This window comes from Syngnathus acus, chromosome 16, assembly GCF_901709675.1.
Source record: "Syngnathus acus chromosome 16, fSynAcu1.2, whole genome shotgun sequence".
Taxonomy (NCBI): Eukaryota; Metazoa; Chordata; class Actinopteri; order Syngnathiformes; family Syngnathidae; genus Syngnathus; species Syngnathus acus.
In genome coordinates, this window is record NC_051101.1 from 13324371 (window position 1) to 13346967 (window position 22597).

At 45.3% G+C, this 22597-nt stretch overlaps 1 protein-coding gene across 3 annotated transcripts in view; it reads left to right on the forward strand.

The window, feature by feature from the left end:
* sema6e (sema domain, transmembrane domain (TM), and cytoplasmic domain, (semaphorin) 6E) overlaps window positions 1-22597 on the forward strand; it is a 65530-nt gene that overhangs the window by 17726 nt on the left and 25207 nt on the right. For 2 of the 3 annotated variants that reach the window (XM_037274771.1, XM_037274769.1), the window contains exons 1-2: window positions 141-390; window positions 8656-8743. The gene's annotated coding sequence lies outside the window, so the exon portion shown is untranslated. Of the gene's footprint in view, window positions 1-140; window positions 391-8655; window positions 8744-22597 lie in introns of those variants that run through there. The other variant, XM_037274770.1, reaches the window with a different exon arrangement.

The window sequence follows — 22597 nt, forward strand, 5'->3', positions numbered from 1 at the left end:
TGAGCGGCGCTAAGAAGAAGGGCGGGACCGAAACCAATTAGACCAATCGGAAAAGGAGACAAGTTCGCTCAACCTGCCTGTGATTGGCCGTATTATCCGTCACTCAATAAAAGGCGTGGTCTCAGCCGCTGCCAGTGCTTCTGGTCTTGTCTCAGTCTAGTTCGCTCGGGTCTGTCAGAGCGCGAGGACGGACGGACACTTTACGGGATACGCAAGTACGCGTGGAGCACTAACTCGCCGAAAGATTAATAACAAGCCATTATCAGTTGAACGTCACGTCACGGCATGTAACAGCTACCAAGTGAGGAGCTAGCGAACAGTTGGCAAATTTTGTGCGCGTGTTTGTCGCGAGCCTACCGTGAGCTACGTACGCGACCGTCAAGAAAGAAGGTAAGACGAACCCCCATTTCATGTTCGCTTCATTTTCCAGCTTTGGTTCAACTCTCTTTTTGGGGGGGCTGTTGGGGGTGCCTCTGTTCTTGTGAGCCTGGTGGCGTCCGCGCTCCGCAACTTTGCGCACCGACTGTGACGCTAATGAAAAGCATCTGACTATACAATGTGTCCACTCAGCACTGTCTAATGAGCAATCGCTTGTTTTTGCTCTCGGTTCTGAATGTTTTCGTGTCTCTCTCGCTCGCTCTCTCGCTCGCTCCCCTGGACCTGCCCGGTCCAAGCGGCTGGGTGAGCTCATTGTTTTCACAGCATTGTTCTGCTGCCGCACAAAAGAGCAAGCGAGCTTCCACTTGTGCGATGGAAGAAGATGCTGAGAACAGGTTAGCTTGTTATTGTGCACGAGCAGGCAGACGTCTGTGCGCGTGCACGTCAAGTCACCGCTGCTGCTGTGTGGCAGACGTTCAAGTTGTCACCTCATTCCACGGAGAATTCGCCCGACCTGGCTTCTCCGTCTGCTGCTGCAGCAGTGACATCACGGCGGCGGTGGCCAGCTCGGGTTCCGCTCCGAGCGAGCGTCCACTTTTGTTTTCTTCCATTTGGGTTTCATCCCATTTAGCAGTCCATCAAGTTGGTCTTTTTGGATTGTGCAGACACAGTGGCGAGACGTGAAGTTGCCACTTTGACCTCCGGTGGGGATTGAGCTGATTTAATCCACCTTTGAAGAATGCCACTATCATGTCGCAGTTACAGAAGCGATCGATACTCCATATAAACGCAATTTTGCGGGACGTAAATGTGCTGTGTGGTTCATCTGGAGCACTTTGCAATGTTTATCTAATGTGGCAAAAACAGAGGACAGGCAAAGGTTGATATAATTGAGGGCCGGCACTCTGGCCCCGTGAGGACAAATTTGAAAATGGTTTCAACCTGATCTTCAGGTTTTGTTTTTAGCATCAAGTCGTTCACTTGACTGTATGGTCGACTAAGCATTTGCTCACATGGCTTGCAGTAACTCACAAAAGTGAGCACACCCCTCACATATTTGTAAAAATGATCTTTTGGTTCATCATGTTGCAAGTGTGTTCACATTTTGTGAGCTCTTCTGATGTTGACGTCACGTGACTTCCTCTGGTTCTGATTGGTCGACGTCCCAGGCGGCACAGCTAATGGAGCGTTAATCCCTTTGTGTAATTTTAGTTCCCATCCCCGACGTTGGGTTTTTCGTTTCGGGCGTCCTCGGTTGCAGATGGCACCTCCTTAACGGCCCTCGGGGTAATGGCGGTTGAAATTAGGCTTCTTAGCAGGGAGGACGACCCGGGAGGGGAGGGCGGGCCGGGGAGGCCCTTGGGGAACATGGAGTCGGATGAAGTGCCTTCCAAGTGGGCCTCAAACATGGAAGCATTTCAAGCTCAGTAAAACGGGACGTCGTTGAGGGGGCGAGGAAACGGCCCCTCGTCGCCCCCAGCAACGACGTGGCCAATCGGAGCGCGTTACTCTCTAAATATCGATACATTGTGAGTGCCTAGGCCAGTGGTGTCCAACTCATTTTTGTCATTAAATATTTTAAAAAGATAAATGCTAATAAACATTCCTAGCAAATTTTCTATTTTTTTATAAGTGACGACAATTTGTAATTTCAGTGTTGACACATGCACAATTTGTCTTTGCGGGCCACATAAAATGATTTGGTGGGCCGTATCTGGGCCCCCGGCCCTCGATTTTGACACCTATGGCCTAGGCCGATGTCACAAGAAGTTAGAACCCCCTGTTCCTATCAGAGGCTGTCGCCGGCGTCCATTTTGGAATTTAACCCCCGCCCTGCTTTCCTCGCACGGCAGCGGTAGCGGCTTCCCCTCTTCCGACCGCTCGGTGGTTAGCGCCCGCTCGGGGTTCAGTCCGAGGCCGAGCGGGAAAAAATGGCGGTCGGCTCTGGACCGCAAAAGCTGGCTGAGTGTCAGGTGTCGGCCAGTCCAATCCAGGGGGGCTCGCTTTCTGCGGCGGGGAAGCTTTAACCCCTCGTCGGCGTCATGGCCCCGCCGATCAATTATTTTTCCGAGCGCTTGCGGTGGTGTGGCGGTACGTTTGGACCAACCGAGTGGTGCCGCTTGACGACTCGTTTTATAATCCGCATGGGATGAATCGGGGCAACTGGACTCTTCTTGAAGATAGTCGAGTCTCCCTATTGTCCCATGGGGCTCGTCTCAATCGGGTTGCCAGGCGGGGCTGCCGGATGAGCGCTTTGCATAGCAACCGCTTGCTCACCTGGCGAAACGGCTCATTAGTGGCCGCGCACATTTTTAAAAACAAATCTGTGTTTTGGGAAACTTTGTAAAAACGAACTAAAGAAAAAAATAAATAAATAGGAGAGCAATGTCAATGAAACGTTCCCTCTTGTCCCAACTCTGACATCTTTGTCAGTGTGAGGACAAGTGAGGTGATGCGCCAGGGTCAGACTTAGCTGAGGGGGTAACCACGGTATCCTCGCCAGGCCACCGCAGCCTCAACGCCATCTGTCAGAAGCGCCTTCAGCGCGTGCGAGTGGACCGCCTGTATGTGCCGCCTTGTCGGCGTGATTACTTGCTAAGTGCTCTACCCACAATGCACCTCCGCCACGTTTATTTAAAACCCGGACAAGAATACGTCAACGCGCTCGCTCGCCTAACGGAGACGCGGCGTGGAAAAGTGAAAGCCAGCATGCGAGGAAATAGCTGGCGGCCATACACTCACGCTTATTGATTTGCTTTGTTGCGCCGCGTCAACTTTTCCAGCTCCCGCTGCTTTGATCACATGCTAAATGCAAAAAGAAAAAAACAAAATGGAGGTTTTGATGATTTGCTTTCTAATGCCGCGACTTAGCGTGAAGGCGGATCATCTTGAAAGCGCTGTTCAGCTTTCAAGTCGCATTTTTACGTTTTTCAGTTTTTTTTTTTTTTTATAAGGAGCTCATTTGATGCTTTAAACTGAGATGTCTTGTACGTAATTTTCCTTTCACTTGTTTATTAAACACACAAATCGTTAGCCCGTTAGCATAATCGCACCGATGTTTAGTTTCCCAGATTAAATGTCAACTCCTAACAAGACGCGGTGTGATGTTATCTCATTAGTGCTTCGATGACATCAAATGTCAAAGTGGTGCTTTCAGGAAAACGACGGCCACAAAGGTCACAGACGACACAAGTCGTCTTTGGCTCGGATAGATTGACTCGCTTGATTGACTGACGAGTCGTGTCACGAGGGATCGCGGATTTGTGTGAAAAACCCGGTCGGAAAAGAAACTTTGAGGGTTTGATGAAGACAAAAGCGGTCGTCACGTCTCTGCGAAAGCAATTAGCATAACAGCGTGAAGGGGAGGAGTCCCGGCGCCGTCTCACAAAATGAAGCTTTTTATGGCCCGCAGATGTGAAACCAAGCAAGAAATTAAAAGTCCAAAATGACTTTTCTCTTCTCCGCACACCCCCGCCAGCCCCGCCAGCGCCTCGTTCGTCACGTATTTCGTGTCATTTGTCATCCAGAGGTGCCTTTGCGAGCTTTAACCTTTGACCTTGACCGCCATTCATCTTCTTATTGCGCCTTAACAAAGACATTAATTGTCACTCATTTGAAACTGTGCTCGAGAATGAGAAATTTCAATTTTGCCGAATCGTGACGTTGCGATCGGTCGAGGTCGAGAAGGCCCGCGCGCATTTTCCGATCTAATCAGATAAGCAAAGATTTACGTGGCGCTTTCATTTCACAGGCACGGCTATCCGTAGTAAAATCCATTTTATCGTCCGTCCCCCTTCTAAGACGAGCGTCCCCGATTAAGCGTGGAAGGTGTTGAGCGCGTGTGCGCGTTGTGTAATATTTCTTTTTATGGCCGTATTTCTTTAACGCCGGCCATATGTGCGCAATATTTGCCTTGGAAGCCAGCGCGCTCCTTCTCAGAACTCCGGGCTGCTTTCCATACGTCTTGGTCTATTTTTAAACGGATATTTGAAGGGAGGGAGAAGGGCTGTTATGGGTTGGGGGGGGGGGGCTTCGCTCTCTGTGACATGAATTCCAGCAGGCAGACGTCCAACGATGCAAAAACAACTCACGCACCTCTGACTAAAGTGTCAAATTAATACTTATAAGAATAACAGACTTTTGATTTCACACCTTTTACTTTTGTCTTGTAATTACTTCATTGGGATCCAAATGTGTTTCATTTTGGTTCCATTCCATAGTCTTGGTCCATATTGTATGATTTGTTTCTTTTGTGATCCCAAGTGAGGCCCCCGAAAATATTTTCCGAGAGAACACAAAAGATAGCAAATTACATTTTCCAGATTCGAATGTGGTTCTGGTTGTGTTTGTAGGAAAACTTCCATCGACTGAGTAGAGTTCAGTTCGCTTTGGTACAGTTCACATTTTATTTTAAAGAGCTACACAAAAGCCGTCAACACTGATTGCTTGGTCGCAACGGGACATATGTCCAACCACAATTAACACATCAGAGCTGGAACAGAAGATCTATAATTTAACCATCTGAAAACTGTCAGGGTGACCTGACATTTCCCTATCGCCGTTCCGTATAAATGGCGCCGACATGAAGGGTGGTTTAAAAGACTGGAACAAGTTTTTTGGTGAGCTTTTGGATCTTAACAATTTGCTGTTTTTTTTTAATTAATCCACAGGGAATTAAAGTTAAACAGGTTCTGACCAAATATTTATGAACGATGGGGTCGGTAACCAAGATTGAGTTAATCTATTATTTCATCGCAATAATATATTGAATTTGTATTCTCGTCGCTTCATAGGAATTCACAACGAGGCGTAGCTAATACAAGCTAATTAGCGCTAATGCTAGCTGTATTTATTTGCATGGATTTCATGTTCTCTCGCTGGTATATGACGTCCCGCCGTTCACGTTGCAGGCTTGAACCCGATCAGAACCGAAGCGATCCGCTTCATGGAAACCCGACGTACCCTCGGTTTGCCGCGTTGCGTAAATGTTGTCGATCCCACTGCGGGAACGAGCTTTCATTGTGTTGACGAGACAATCGGAGTTGAGTCATTGACACGCGGGACACGTTGCATGGGCGTCTTTTACTTTAATTAAAGTCAATCTAATCTGCTCGACTCATCTGTGGCTCTTTTCCAATCACACGTTGGCACACATCAAATGTTTGCTGTCAACATTGGAATCGCATCATCTTGCTGCGATTGATTGTCTATCAATTATGTGGGTGACCTGTATGCCTCATTTTTTTTTCCCATAATACCTTAAACGTTGTTGTTTGCCGTCGCCACTACTGACTGCAATCATAAAAATGATAATATCGTGGCTTTGTCCTACTTCTTTGTCTAATCAGCGCTTGATTGCCTACAATCTGATTTAAAAGAGCGCTTCATTGTTTTTGCTAATCGTGTTTGCTTTGTTGTTGCTCGATGAATTTGATGTCTAAACAGAATCTGCCAAGAACCTAATTCCTCCCTTCCATTGAAAGAAAGAAAGCCTCGGCCCAATTGTCGAATGTCTCGAATGATTAGAGCTGGACCATTTTGGAAAAATAATAATTGCGGTTTTCTTTTCCTCCATCTTGAAAGAATATGAAATCATCTTTAAAGTCAAAGTCAAACCAGATGATCAGCGCCATGGTTATCAGCGATGATGTCATCAGAGACGTTGTATCCCGACCGACTTGAACCGGCTCACCCCGATTGGATCGACTCATCTCATATCGTTTCATAATAGACTTCCCGAATGTTTTTTCTCATTCAAACGGCAGGAACGATAGTACGACCCGTCCGAGCTGCTCTTTTAATCAAATGACAAGAGCGAAGAGGCACAGGTCGCTCGTTCGCCGCCGAGCCCTTTTTAATTAGACCCTGTTTTCTTAATGAACCAAGTGTCCGAGTCCATTTGGCTCCCCGCCTGCGGGGGCAGCGGTGGACTAGCGATGGGGGGGGATGTGCTAGCCTCTTTGTCTCCACTCCTTATTGAATGATCTATTTTTTTTTGTTACTTTGTGCTATATCTGGTCCTCACTGACATTAGCATGATAATGCTCTCTGGAAAGAGCCGCTCGCGCTTATTACGTCCCCGAATGCACCATCAGTTAAACTAACAGCCTGAATTCCGACATTCATCTCGGCTATCATGGAGTGGCCTTCAACGGCAGCGGGGAAGCCAGATGACGGGCCGCGTCTTGTAATTATGCTATGCTAATTCACCGCCCCCCCCCTCCCAACTCCTCCTTTTACACTTTCCGAGGTGGGAACAAGGCTTCCCGACGCCTCTCGTGTCAGTCGACTGAAGGGGAAATGAATAAATGGGTTAGCGGAGAGCTGCTGGAAGGAAGGAAGGGGAGGGGAGGGGGTGAGGAAGGAAGGAGGGAGACTGCTGTCGGGAGGGCGAGGTACAGCTGGAGAGACTTCCCGCGAGGTGGCAAAGGATCGGGCCACCTGGAAACCCTCAAAATGGAAACTTTGTTATTGTGAGCGACACAAAGAGGATGGCTGCTAGTTTAGGTAGAATCCGAGGAATGTGCACTTTGTTTGGACGTTTCCTGGACATCGCCAGGTGATCACATGGTCGGTTGGCTTCACGCCACACATGCTTTTCTGCCATGTTTTTTGTTTGAGCCAACGGTTCCGCGAATTCCGCCGACTGACGTTTTTGCTAAGTGGAAGGAACATGCGCAATAAGTAAGGATTGCGCAACACTTTGCTCTCGGTTTGGACCGGAAACATCACTGAAGATTCAGGGAAATTGATGTTTTATAGGTTTACAACAACGGGAGTCAACCGACAGCAAATTACAAAATGGCCGCCCTTTGTCGTGGATAAAATTGGGTGTATTTTTGCTGCTCAGCTCATTTTCTACAAACGGAATATTCAGAATACAATATGGGGATGCTTAGATCAAAGTGCTGTAAAAAAAAAAAAGGCACGTAGGAGGAGTCAAATTATATAAGTAAATCCGTATGTATAATCCTTTTATATTTCAGATTTTCACGACTCAACAGTGAGTTTTAAAGCTATGTATTGCAATTAATAGGATTCACACTATTCTGCTGACACCAGCAAAAAGCAACAGAGTGGAATAATAGAATTGTCTTAAGCTTCACCATCACACCGCCCGCAGGCTTGATCTCACGTGATTGTCTAAATCTTCCTGCAAGGGATCGCCACGTCGTCCAAGCGGCTTGCTAAGCTTCCGCTAATAGCGTCTAAGAGGATGTCATGGAAAATGCACTTTTTTTAGGGACACTAGCGAGTCCATCACAAGCGAGCAATGGCAAAAGTCAGCCGGCGAGGGGAGGCGAGGTCACGTGACCACGCGCCCCACAAGTAAAACATCCGGATCCAATCGAGCACATCCCCGCTCCAATTCCAACTTGCGGTTTGGAAGCTTTTTGGCAGGGATGTCGAGATGACACAGAGCGGGCCGTGATGGATGACGAGCGAGAGCGAATCCCGGCGGGTCCGAGTCGGCGAAGCGCTTCTTGGTTCCGCTACAAAGCTCTGTTGTACAAAATCGGCTCCGTGTGTGTGGAAAGTCAAGTCGCCACGTCCAGAAGCTTCTTGTCATTTGAAAGTCAAGCCGATCGTGTCCCGTCCCGTTCTCGCCTTGTCGTTATATTTTACACCAGTGACTGTCAACCGGTGGTCCGCGGACCTTTAGTGGTCTGTGGCGGTATTGCAGATGGTCAGCGAAATTGAAAATGGAAAATAATTGTAACATTTTTGAAAATAAAGTTGATTTATTTTTTAGACTTGATTTATTTTCCAGCTAATTATTTGAATTATTTACCCATCCAAATGTAGTTGAGATTCCCAGATTATTTTCTTTTAATAACCTGAAGCGCTGCACCGCGGGTCGGCTAATCGGGACAATGGCGTTCTTCCGGCCGGCGCGGCTTGAAATTGCCTCCCGCCGGGGTCAGAACCTCCATCATTGAGCTGGCGATCCAAGTGACTCCATGCTCCCGACAGCGTCTCCCCGCAAATGGATAATGGAAAATGGTTAATGGAAGTTTGTCGCACGTATTTGGCTACGCTACGGCCGCTGCACGGAATTTGTCAAATTTAACCCCACCTCCCAATGTCAAAAAAATTACAGTCGCTCTTTGGTTCATGAACTTGATTTGAAGATTATTTTACTGGTTCTTTTATCACAGACAAGTTATTTAGGTTGAATTACCTGACATGTTTCGGCGTGTACTTCCGCCTTCATCAGAGTGTTTGACACATTCTGCGTTGAAAACTTGCTCACCTAAAATTTTTCTTCCTCCACAGGACCTCTTTGTCGTGGACCCCCACCGTGTTGCGACCCGCTCAGGGCATGTGTGCGCATGGATGGATTCAGATGCTGAGCTGAGCTAAGGTAGGCATTTGAAAAGCCGATTTTGTGTAATTAGTGCCGGTGGAATGTTTGATTCGCTGAGCGCCGTTTTGGTGCGCTACACTGATCCTCTTTGTGTTCGCTAACTAAGATGCATACAACAACAAAGAGAAATGCTTACGCTGCTTTGGAGACGTGTGATTACTCTATCATGTTGGAATATAGGAAACGTAGCAGTGGGGACATTTTTTTTAGAGAGGGTTAGCACACCTTCTTATGAGTTTTTAAATAAATAACTAAATAAATCTCCTTGCATTATACTGAAAAAAAAACTTCCTACCATATTAAAGTCTAAATCCTAAAAATGTCATAATTTTCCCTGGAAAAAAAATATTTACGTTGGAAAAATAAGCCTATTTTATTTGAAAAATTTCATAATATTTCCCTGAAAAAAAATATTTACGTTGCAAATTTATGCATATTTGATTTATTTTTTTAGGATTACAATACGTGGCATTTTAACAAGGCGGAGGGAGCGCTGTTGCCAGTTGACAAACACGTGTCATGAAGTCATTCACAAAATGAAATTATTGCCGTTATCGCTCGAGGCAACTGTGTTCCAGAGATTCGATCGCACACCGCGATAAATATGCCGAGTCATCAGGCGCTCATGTTCGCAAAACGATGACGCAAAGGATTAGTGGTTAAGCTCATATGATTGTGTTGAAAATTAGATTAGTTGAGTTTGTGTGACTGTAGTCGGCAATCGAGAGTCGCCAACTGCTCGTCTCAGACGGGCGAACGACGCCTTGGTGCCGTAATCCATTTTGTGACATTTTAATGTAAAACCGTGGACGGCTTCCCATCGCGCGCTCGTACCACCGGTCCTCGCTCGTTGACGGGTCAGTGAGCGCCGATGACGGGTCGCCCCGCGGGATGATGGAAAGCAGATGGTGGGCTGGATGCCGCCCGCTGTGACCTTCAACGCTGCGAAGAAGAGATCATCATCGGAGCCAGAATGCTCACCCTCGTTATGTACATCACGGCCAATCAAAGCTTCTGCTCGTACAGCAGGAAACAAAATGAGTTTCTGGGCGGAAGATCGGTGGACACCCTGCTCAAAGATGATCACGCTCACTTTTGATTGATAGACAGCGATTAATGAATCCATTAATTATTGTGACACAGTGACGCACGGAGATGTTGTTGAGATGATGACGGGAGTGGGGGAAGTGGACAGCTGGAAGGAGGCTGCTGATGTGGTTATGACACAGAAGGAGGTGTCAGATGTGCAATTGGGGTGAGACGAGTAGCGTTATGTAGAACAGCTGGCTCGTGTGCTGCCTGCCACGTGAGCCTCCTCAAAGTCCTCCCCCTTGAGGTTTGGATCCGAGTCATGCCTGCTCAGCGCAGGTTTAAAGACGCAAAAACGTCTGGGATATTTATTGGTGGGGCCGAAGGGCCTGACCCAATATGGCGTCAGATGAAATCTCAAAAATACATCAAACTAATGGCGTGTGAAGCACATCAACATCGAACCAGATTGTGTATGACACTTGGTTTAGTCCAAAATGATAAAAATTGGGAAAGAAAAAGATTCTCTTTTATTCCAAAACAGAAGTGTTATGTCAAACGCGAGCTCCTTCCCTGGTGAGCTTTTTTTTTTTTTTTTGTGTGTGTTGTCAGCAAGGTGCAGTAAATCTTCTTCTGTGGTGGAGCGATGGGGGGAAGAAAAGCGAGTGTTCTTGTTAATCCGCCGCGTTCGTGACCGCAACACGACTGCTGACACACACAAAAACCTCACGCAAATGGCGCCCGCCGCCGTGGTCCTCTCGGGAGGGGTGGCGGCGGGCTAGCCGGGCTAATCCCACGGCGGCGATATTGCGGCGCACTCAGAGCTCCTCGCCGGGACCACTTCAAAGTGACGCCAAGGACGAGCGCGTCTTTGTGAGCTGGATGCTAATGAGGCCTGGAAACGCCACGGCGCCGTTCACCTCACTCTTCCTCTTTTTCGGAGGTGAGCCTTTGTTGCTCTCTTAAGCTTTATTGACTGCACAGAGTGCCGAGGCAGCGTCGTTCATCTCAAACCGTTTTGAGAAGACTTTTGAGTTATCACACCATCTATGAGGTCTTAGGTTCACGTTTGGAATGGACTTTTTGAAGGGCGGAAACAAGGATTGATGGATGGGAAGGATGCCTGCGACTGTTCCCAAAACACGGCCTTCCCTTCGCTAGACGTGCAAATGTTAGCCACATTAGCTTGTTGTTGTCGCACTAGGTGACTCCTATTTAACTTTCACAAGAGTCGAATGAAGCGGCAGTAGCAGCAGCTGTGTGGACAACCTGCGCCATGTCAGCTAACAGCTGCGACGCTTTGCGTTCATTAGCGCTAACTCGAGATGCTTTTTGTGGGCGCGCAACAACTATTTTTGTTGCTTCAAATATGAAAAGAGGCAAAAGGTTGGCAGGCAGGCAGGCAGGCAGAGCTGTGTGGACAGTGTGGAGGCGGGAGCTAAGCCTGGTTTTTTTTTTGGTTTTTTTTTTCCAAATCAATGATTGATGTTGGCTCCAAACAATTTGTGAGCCTATTATCGTAATTTTTAACTTACTGTTACCAAATCAATAAAATAAAAACTTTGGAACCGTGAGACCTTAGCATCTATGCTATAACAAATTATATTGTAAATGCTAGTTTTGTGCTAGTAGTGCTAGACTGACTTTTAAATCATTAAAAAATAATAATAATAATTCCCAGCCACCGCGCTTCCCAAAATGTCGATCACGTTCATGTAAAAAGCGGCACACTTGCACAAAGCTGCCCGTCGGTTGCTATTGATGTTAGCATCTCCACGATTGGATGGTTGCCCCGGCGATGACCCCCCCCACACACACACACACATTCCCCTTCATCAATGATTGCGAGCGATCATAAGCGGTGTTTACTGGTTCCCCAGGCGAAGCATTAAAGCAGATTGCGGCAATAATTGTCCATTTGGACTCGCTAAAGTTCAGCTCGTAGCAGACTGATGATGAAATGTGCTCTCTTTGTTTTATTGCAACAACAAACCAAACCTTAGCAACATGTAACCGTCGTCATTTAAGCACAAATTCAGCCTTTATTGGGGTTTTTTTCTTCTTCTTCCAAACTGCTGTTTCAATGAGGTCTGTGCTTTCTTTTGCTGACTTTTCTAGATTGCACAACTAGTGTGTGTGTGTGTGTGTGTGTGTGTGTGTGTGTGTGTGTGTGTGTGTGTGTGTGTGTGTGTGTGTGTGTGTGTGGTGTGTTGTGTGTGTGTGTGTGTGTGTGTGTGTGTGTGTGTGTGTGTGTGTGTGTGTGTGTGTGTGTGTGTGTGTGTGTGTGTGTGTGTGTGTGTGTGTGTGTGTGTGTGTGTGTGTGTGGGTGTGTGTGTGTGTGTGTGTGTGTGTGTGTGTGTGTGTGTGTGTGTGTGTGTGTGTGTGTGTGTGTGTGTGTGTGTGTGTGTGTGTGTGTGTGTGTGTGTGTGTGTGTGTGTGTGTGTGTGTGGTGTGTGTGTGTGTGTGTGTGTGTGTGTGTGTGTGTGTGTGTGTGTGTGTGTGTGTGGTGTGTGTGTGTGTGTGTGTGTGTGTGTGTGTGTGGTGTGTGTGTGTGTGTGTGTGTGTGTGTGTGTGTGTGTGTGTGGGTGTGTGTGTGTGTGTGTGTGTGTGTGTGTGTGTGTGTGTGTGTGTGTGTGTGTGTGTGTGTGTGTGTGTGTGTGTGTGTGTGTGTGTGTGTGGTGTGTGTGTGTGTGTGTGTGTGTGTGTGTGTGTGTGTGTGTGTGTGTGTGTGTGTGTGTGTGTGTGTGTGTGTGTGTGTGTGTGTGTGTGTGTGTGTGTGTGTGTGTGGTGTGTGTGTGTGTGTGTGTGTGTGTGGATAAAATATGGTAACAGAGTTTGATGACTCGGTTGCAAAATATGGATTTTTGTGGTCAATTAGCTGCCAAACCAATTTGATCTAGCAAAAGGAAATTTAGTCGTGAGTAGACCCACTAAAAAAATCAAGCCACGGCCCAAAATAACTTGAGGCTGATATTTGGTAGGCCCACAGAAAGGTTTCCCAATTTTGAATCTGCCATTTTGAGGCTCATTTTGTCCATTTTGCCTTTGTCCTTCCTATAACAACTTTGATGACTTGTGATTGCTAGACAGAAGGAAGATGACAAATTGTAAATTGTTCTCAGAGCTCATCAGTGGTGGTCTCTTTTGTCCTCTCCTTGCGCTCTCTTCACCTTGCCCACGTCTCACGACGGCTCCTCGCCATTCCACCTCATCGTCTTTGTTCATCTCGGCTCCAGTCGGAGGTGTCCTTCCCGCGAAAAGGTCGCCGTAAGAGGAAGGCTCGCTCGGCTCTTTGCTCGGCTCTTTGCGGGCACTCACGCCGGCGTCCTGGTAATTACCGGCGAAACGAGACGCTCCGGGAAGTTTGGTCAGCGCTGCCACGGTGGGCGGAAGCGTCATTACTGACAATCCTGCCGCCGTGGCTAAGCCGCTATGATTGGTGGGGGAGGAGGAGGAGATGTCAGAGGAGAAGAGTGGCGTGCAAATTGGAGGCTTTTCACCAGCCGGCGTTTGTGACGCCGCGTGAAATCAAAGCTGATGTCCGACAGCTTCCTTTCCGCCCTTCACGTCCAGCCGTCCGCACTCTTTAGCTCATGCTGTCGGCATCCCACGCCAATGTTTTTTTGGGGGAAAGGAGCTAATCTAAATCTATGAAGCTATATAAATAAGTTTGATTGATTTTGCTCAGTAAAACATTTTCTTTGCGGAGTTTCATGAGTCCAAACACGACGTTCAGAAATAAGATGAGAATTCAGAAAATAGATCACTCATAATAATGAAAGAAAATAATTCAGAAATAAATATTTTTTTCAATTACTTAAATTAAAATTTAAATTAAGTTAAATTCTTAAGGACAAGAACAGTCCAATGTTCGGCCTGCATATCTTTAGTTGTAAGAAGTTTTATTTATTCAATGTTTTTTTTTAATAATCTGACAATTAATCGGTTATCAGAAATATATATTCAGCTAAATATCAAAATCGACATCAGCCTGGGAATGAAATAGCTGTCGAACCCATTAAAAAAAAAAAAAAACTTGCGCCACAGCAGGTGTTTATTATTGACTGCTGTGTTTGTGTGTGTGTGTAGCAGCCCAGTGTTATCTCCAAGGTGAAAAACGTAAAGTAACTTCCGTGCTTTGACGCCAAATGCACTTGAACAAATCAGTTGCCCCTCTCTCTCTCCCTCCCTCCCCTTTTCCAAATGCTAATGCAGCAGAAGGTAGCTGCTGCTGTCGGAGCTTGTGATCCGTAGGTGAACTCTCGTCTCTGCAAGGACAATTTATGGAAGCTCACGTGGCGTCGGAGGCTTTGGCACAGCGGGGACGCGCTCGCGTCCTTGCGGTTCGCTTCTGGAACACATGCTGGAACAATATCCAATATGTGCACAACGTCCAAAACGTCTTCTTAATCATAATAACGATGAAAATACAGCAACTGGCGACACGTACGTTCTTGTCTGAGAACCACAAATATTCCCTTCCAATGTGAGCGTGCTCATTTGCGCGCGTGTGCGGTCGGTCCATTTGGCGTTCAAGTTGGATCACGCCGTCTTGAACATTCATCAAAGTGGTGTGACACACGTTCGCACCGCACCGCCTAATCCATTTTTGTCTCCCGGCCGCTTAGCGAAAACAAAAAGTTTCTTTTTGGCAGCAGCGGCGATGCGTCTTGGCGACCTGAACTACTTTTTATTTTTTGCTTTAACATTCCAATGAAAAAAAAACAGCTAAGGCCTGTTCGAACAAGATTTGTGTGTGCGTGTGTGTGGAAATAGCTTTGGATGCGTTTCACCACTTGATGAAGATATCAAAGATGTGTTGCAATGCTCTTTCATTTCACCTTTCTTACGACTTGAGTGTATCTTGAGTATTAAGTATTTACCAGTGCTACACTTTAACACAGACATCAGTAATAATCCACTCTGTCGGAATTAGCGTTGGTGTTTCGAATCAATCGGTATGCTATACGTTCACTTTTCAAATCGAACTATCGGATTCGACGTTTTGTACGATACTCCGATGTAATACGATGCACCTGTGTGTGTATGTTAGTAAATGTGCACGTGCGTGTGACGAGTGCGCAAAGTAATCATCCGACAAGGGTACGCGACACAACGGGTTGATTAGCGCAGCTGCACACTTCAGCGTGCATGTTGATTTGTAGACACACACACACACACACACACACACAATCTGCTTATACAGTCAACACCCATTGGTGAAAATCGGCGTTATAAAACCTGTTTTTTTTATTATGATACAGATTTACCCCTCCCACTTGTTTTATGCGCAAACCCAAACTGACAGAACTTGTACAGTCCAAACATCTTCAAGCTCCGAGCAAGATTTCCTCATTCCAGCTTTGTCAGCTTTTAGGTGCACCCCCAATGTGACCCTGGCGTGAACGTTGCCTCGGAGCTGGTGAATAATTCCGACGGAAATCTCCAAGCCCCGTCCGTCCGTCTTTTCATCTTTTCCTTCCCTCACCACCTTCACCAGGTCTAATTGACTCGTCATCCTGGCTCACTCTAATTGGCTTCTAATCGCCGTTTACGCCGTCTCGTACTCAACTTGTCAATCAACCTGAGTGACGCTCCACTGGGGTCACACGCAAAGCCCATTTAATTAGGTACACCCCCCTAAGTACCCAGTAAAATAAATACATAAAATAAAAAAGTAAAATAGTACTATGATCCCCATAATATTTCTGTTCATCTTTTTTTTTTATTAAGACAGCAATTTGCCCAGAGAAGGCTCACAAAGTGCTTTAAATCATTATACAAAACATAAACACACCCATTTACAGTAAATAGAAGAATTGTCGTTAATGAAATGAATATTAAAAAAATGTTGAACAATAACGGAAAAAATATTCCAACCACAAGCGAACAGTCTTTAAGAACATGGCGACCTTACTTCTCCTGGAAGTCGACTTAGCTCTCCGACCGGTTCCCACGCTCTGGTCAGTAAGATGGCTTCTCCCTGGCCATTTCTTTCTCGCTTTACGTCCTGAACCTGACGTGTCCAATCTCTCGACACTTCCCTCCCGCTCGGAGCGGGATTAGCATGCGCTTCCTGTCGCTTATCTGCTTTCTTTCACGGCTCTCGACACTTCTTTTTCTGTCTTTTGGAAGGCGTCTCGCCGGCCTCCCCGCTGCGTTGAATAATGCCGAGCGACCGGCGAGGGGGGATCCTCTTTCACGGGGGAGAACACGACAACGTTACAGCGGCGTGAAAGCCACTTGACTGCCTTCCCTTGAATCTTGCACGCCATCTCTCTTTATTGTCATTTTCAAAGGGAAAAAAAGCCTGAAAATAGATACAATTCTCTTCGGGGTAATGGGAAAATTGAATAAAAGCCTAGAAATTGTGGGGAAATCTTTTTGAAAATGCACATTAAATTTTCATTACTTCATATCAAGTAAGAAAATTTAATGAATCAAAAAAGTTGAGGCAAAAAGTTTTAAAAGTTTACCCTTTACACGATTCACATAAAAAGAGTGAAAATAAAAAAAGTAAAAAGCTAGAAAGAGTCCAATTTTTGCTAAAAGTAGCAATTTGAGAAAATGCACTTGGGAAATCTTCAAATTTGCAAACATTTAAAAAGTCCACAAAATGTCAGCTTTGTCGAAAAAGTCAGAAGATTTGCGCAAAATAAATTGAATAAGTAAAGCCTGAAATTTGTGTGAAAAGTAATAACGTCAAATGAATGGCGAAATAAAAATGGTGAAAATAATTCATGCATTTGGGAAATGCAGCCGCATTGACACGGGTTCCTTCTTGAATGCACACATTGGCCTCCAGGGGGCAGTACAACAGACACATGTCCAAAGATTTACACAAAACGACTAAATATGATGCAGTAATATTAGATTTTTCGATATTTGTGGCTCGTGTTGCTCAAAACAAAAGAAAATAAAAACGTAAACAGAAGTACCAGTGGTATAGACAGACAAAAGGGAAATATTCTAAATTGTAAGTCAGGCAGCCATTTTAAAAATGACACCACTTCCACTCTGTCATCACAAAACAGCCCAAAAGAGAAAGCAGCCGTCTATCCTTTTTTCCTCTCTTTTCTCCTCCTTCCTACATCAGCCCCCACCACCCTCCAACATATTGCAGTTTGTTTTGATGTGTTCCAGCTGAAACGCATAAAAAAGACAAAGTGGAGTCATTCATCACAGGCCAAACTCACGGGAGAGATGAGAAAACACTAGCCAAAAACAAATGACTTACACGGCAACGGCAATGCATCTCCCGGGCTGCCCTTTCATATTTTCTCATTGATTCTTGCACTATTATTGCTATCTGACTTCAAGGTAATTGTGCTGAAAGGTCCAAGAAGTTAATTTCCCCCCGTCGCCCTTACTCCCACTCATGGTTTTCATTCTCGCGCTCAAGTAAGAACGTTATCGGTGTTGAATGACAACCGTCAAGATGGCATTGATTTTTACTCAATGCCCTTTTATGTGGTGTGTGTGTGTGCCTTGTCCACCAGGGGACGATATAGCAGACATAGCACATAGAAAAGTTTCACATCTAAGTGACAGTACAGTAATTGTTGTTTTGTTTTTGAAGAAGAAGAATTGTTCACAATTTGTGGCCTGTTGTGACTTTGCTGACACAATTTAAAAAAAGAATTGCTCATTCAAAGCAAAACAAAAAATCGTCTGAGCAACATCGACACAGATCCAAGCAAGAAGCGTATTTAAGGGTTTGATGGTTGTTCCTGCCGTGGTGATTTCTGTGCTCCTCACGTTTTTTTTTGTCAAAAGCTGACTCAGCACTTTGCCAGGAGTTAGTAGATGAAGCGGCAGCAAGGCGGAGGGAGTTTAGGGCTGGGGGGGATTCTTCTGATCTAAAGTCGAATCATGGCAGTGTCGGTGATCCTTCCTCCCGCCGGCGGTAAATTCCGATGACATTTGCTCCTCTTTGATGCTCCTGATGATGTTCCCGCCTCAGCCCCAAAAAAAATCCTTACTCTCTGCCGAGCTTTCTGATCTGCGCTGCCGGGAGGGAGGGTTCATCATCACTCCTCGTCCTCCTCCTCTTCCTCCTTAACGAGGAGCTGAGATCAGCTCAGCTTACGCCAACCTTCCTCATCCTCCCATGTGGACGTTGAGGCGGATGATGATGTCACGCCCGTCTTGACCCGCACGCCCACGCCACCGAGCGATCACCTTCATCAGCGGTTTGCCGCCCGCTCGTTCCTGATGCGCACCGGAGAAACCTTCACCCCCAAAGACTGTTTCGCTCAGCAACATGAAATTTGGCAGGCTTGTGAATCGTAATTAGACTCGCACAAAAATTTCCGATAAGCTGTGCCTGAAAGGACAGTCGTCCGTTTTGTTTCTGAAGAGACATTTGGCTCTCTAAGACCTTCAATATGATTTTTTTTTTTATTATATATATATACCCCCTAAGGCCAGTTTCCTTTAGCAACATGAAATTTTGTTGGCATGTGTACCATGATTAGACAAATATAAAACGTCTCAGAACTCATGTCCGACAAGGCACAGCAAGTCTGTCATTTAGTTTCATTTTGCAACATGACGTTTGGAAGACATCTCTACAATATCATGGCAAAAAAGACCAAATAATGATTGCGGCATTGAAATTGTGTAGCATCTTCAAGAGCTGTTCATCTCAGCTAGCAGATTGAAGAAATGTCTTTGAAGAGAGAGAGGGAAAGAAATCTATATACAGTCCGTCGACATGGACTCAACAAGCTCCGCCTCTGCTTCTGAGTCATGTTTTCGCCATCACACAAGAGGTCTTGGCAAGGTCTTGAAGGCATGACTCATCCTTTAAATGGCTCTTAATCCTGCAGGCAGACAAAAATGAACAGCATTGCTACGTTTTCTGTAAACCCGTTCGCCGCTGTCGACGGCTATAGACGACTGACGCATTTGAACCAGGCTGGCGAGTTAATTAAGAATCTTTATCAATTATATAACGAATTGGCAAACTTTCTGTTTCGCAACCTTTACTGAGCATGATAAGAGTGTCCTTAAACGTCTTTGTTCAGCCTGCAGGTACGCTTGCATATGCTGCTTATGACTAAACCAGCACAGGAAGCAGAAAATGTGCTCAGTTTTTTTAATAGTTTCATTTAGCTGTTAGCAACATTGGAATTTTAATCGAGGGCCGGGACATTTTTATATCCCCGCAGTCTTGGTTCATATGAGGGGAAAAAATCATCCGTACACGTCAGCCGCCTGGCATTTACACGGCCGGACCGACGGCGTTGCCCTGGCTTGCCCGAAAGTCGCTGGGCACAGCGGCGCCGTTGTGCAGGTGCGAGCTTGGCCGCCGGTGTTTGCATGTCAATGATGCCAGGGGGCATCACGGTGCCAAGGGCGGGCAGGCGAGGTAAATAAAGACGTGTTTGCTGGCGGTGCTTGTTATTCTGCTGATCAAGCGCACGCACGCACGCTTCTGTTGCGACACACTTTAAGCTCTCTTTTTAAAGTGTGTGTGTGACTCAAATCAGAAATACTGCCAGGGTGGAGTTTTGAAAAAGATTATGATCATCAAAGTCATATATTAGAAGCGTATGTATGTATTTCTATTCCCGTCCTGTCGCGTCCATCATTTCGCTGCTCCCTTCCTTCCTTATGCATACTTGACTTTTCTAATTAGCCACGGAGCACCTCGAAAAACATTGACGTCATAGTACGCACAATGTGTCAGTGTTGAAAGTGAACAAAGAACCGCGCGTGTTGTTTGTATGAGTTATGCAGTTGGTGGGTGGTGCTAGTGGGGGTCCTCCTAGCTGCCGACCCATCCACTGCTTCTTCGCCTCCAGGCCTTTTGGACAAGCCCACCGCCTGCCTCACCTCGCGCTCACCTTTTCTCCATCTGGCCTTGCCCTCCGGGACTTAACCCATCAACACTGCAACAGCTTCACCAACTAGAGTAACATCTTTTTTTGCCCCCGAGCATCATGACTTTTTTTTTTTTTTCTCCCAATTTCCTCAGGTTTGACTGGTTGTGTGAAAACACAATTACTGATACTGTAAATATACCACAAACTATGATCCCAAAACGCATTTATATCCTTATTTATATCATCATACGTAACTTTTGATGTCAATTACAAAGAGCAGACCGCAGCAACCAGCCGATGGGTCTTATATTTCTTTCAGTTGGGAAAAAAAAGTTTTAGCCTCAAGCTAAGTTGAGTGTCATCATGTTAATTGTCTAGTATGTGGTCTGGGGGCTAATTAGCAAGAAGGCAAGTTTTTTTTTCCAAACGGCAGAAAACAGTAGAGCAATCAACACCGCAGACTCTTCAGCTTTTTATTTTCATCCGTAAAACGAAACAAGAACAGATGCAGTCTTGAATGTTGAGGAGCGTGTGGATTAGCAATGTTTACTGTCATTGTGATGTGGCGTCACGAAGCGGCGGCGACCGCAAGCGAGTCCTGTGCCGTGGCTTTTTTTTTTTTTTTTTTCTCCCCCATTTGTCTTATTTGAGTTCACCCTGCCTGAAAAGATGGATGACAAAGAGAGTTTGAGGCTAATGGCACTGGCATCAATCAGGCAGACAAACGACGCGCACAACCATTAGCAGTGGCCGCTTCTTTCCCAAAAAGAAAGCTTGCTGCCAGGTGGCTAACTCACGCCAGGTTGGGCAGGCCTACTTACCCTCCCTTGGCATCGGGCTCTTTCGGGTTCTTTTAGCATTAGCATTAGAATGATGCTCACGTTGCGGAAAAAAAAAAAAGAGAAAATATAAATAATTCTGATCCAAAGACGAAATGCACATCCACACATAGCAGGAAAATGGCAGAAAAAATATTCAATCCTAAGAGGAAATAGGAACAGGCAAGCGAATCAAAGTATAGCAGTTAGCATGGTCTGGTTAAAAACAAACAATCGGCAATAACAACTAACCATATTTTATTTCCTGCTCTTCAACATCTGCTTTAGTGTCCTCTTCTGCAACCCCCATTGGCCTGGAAATTCAATTTCTTCGATGACCCAAAAATAAACAATAGAATGTGTATTTCTAATTCTTGTAAGGAATCACTCAGACGGACGGGAAAACAAAGCTATATTCTGTGCCTGAACCTCCATGCAAGATTTGTAGTTCCATTATGAAAAAAAACAACAACAAAAACCAATTCTGCTGTGCTTCTAAATAGAGCAGCCAGACGTAGAAAACAAAAATGAGCTCATCAAACACCTACCTGTCATATCGTGTCGGAAATTATATTTTAAAAGGCGCAATAATGTGTGTTTAAATCATGATCCCAGTCAAAATATCTCACAGCAGTCGCCCACATAATGCTTTTTCGCTGTTATGTGGAACAAAGAGGATAATAAATTAGTTTGTGCACAGTTGCCCTCCTTACCAAGTCAACATTTTGTGTGTGTGTGTGTGTGTGTGGGTGTGTGCCAAATGTGACCTGCACACATATGATCACACATATTAGTCGGCTAATAGGCTGTTAACCTCGCACGCTTGCGTCGCTGTCATTTAAGATGTCCTACTGATTTATTGGTCGTTTGCTCACTGGCCTTGAATGCGTGTCTGTTTACAAGGCCAGTTTGTGTGCGTACTGAGAGTATCGGTGACGCAGGTCGACCTTCTTTTCGGAAAACTGATGGCTGTCTGAAAGCGACGAGACAAATCACCTCACTTAAGATGGCGCCATTGTAAACAAAGTGCGTTGCGTGCGAGTGCGCATGGCTGACGTTCAATGCCATCTGACTCATACATGCTCTTTTATTTTATTTACAATTTATTTCTAATCAATGTACAAGTTGTTTGCTAATTTAGTTTACAATCGACCAGTGGCTGGATTAAATATTTTTTAAAGAAATCAATCGACCAATTTATTTATTTTTAATTTTTTAAGAAACAGATGGGCCAATGAGGAAATATACGATATCTTGAGATAATAATAACAATGATAAATAAATAATAATATAATAAATCATACAAATAAATAATACAAATAATGTTTAATAATAATGTAAAAGTTATCCCAAGCAATAATTGTGCCAAAGACTAGTTAGATGTTGTTTTTGTTCACTTCAGTGCAACTGTGAAGAGCCTGAAGTTCACTCCTACATAACTCCTCTTTTGAAATAAGATTTGGGGCTGGCCCAGAATAGCAAATCAAAAAGCAAACTACCGCTGTGTACGCAGCCTTGGGCCATGTCCACATGTACATGGATACGTATATATTTTTGAAAAGTATATCTTCCTTGCTCCAGGGTCAAAAAGTTCTACGGCTGCTCACGATAGGTGTCAAAAAAATAACCTCTACGCAGAAAAACACATTTGTCATCTCTGGGTAAAAGATGAAAAATTTCAGCCGGCTTGCTTGTCGCCAATGCCGCAAGTACATCGTGTTTACAATCATTCCTTGTCCGCTCTGTTCAAATTAGGGCTTGGCAATGATTAACATTTTTGACGAATCGCTTGAGGCCTTTGTGGCTAATCACGATTAATCGCGTTGTACGCACAATCGGCAAAAATTCAAAAGTAGTGTATAGCATACTTCTTTTAATGTACATAAATGCCACTACACTTTTCCGTTTCCAGTGAGCGCCGCAGTCGGAAGCAAAAGACTTTCACAGTAAAAGAAATAATAGTACGAGTGAATAAAAAAAATTGCCATTAATAAATTTGTGAGTTACGACAGAATAAATGCGTTACCTAGTCATTTCTACATAGTCATGACGTCCACAGCACCAATCACAGTGTCGGGCGTTGACACGGCAACGGATTCCAATTATGCCGCCGCCGGCAGAGGCAGGTTGAACGGGAAATGACACGTCGGCGCGGTAATCTTGGATTACCCGCG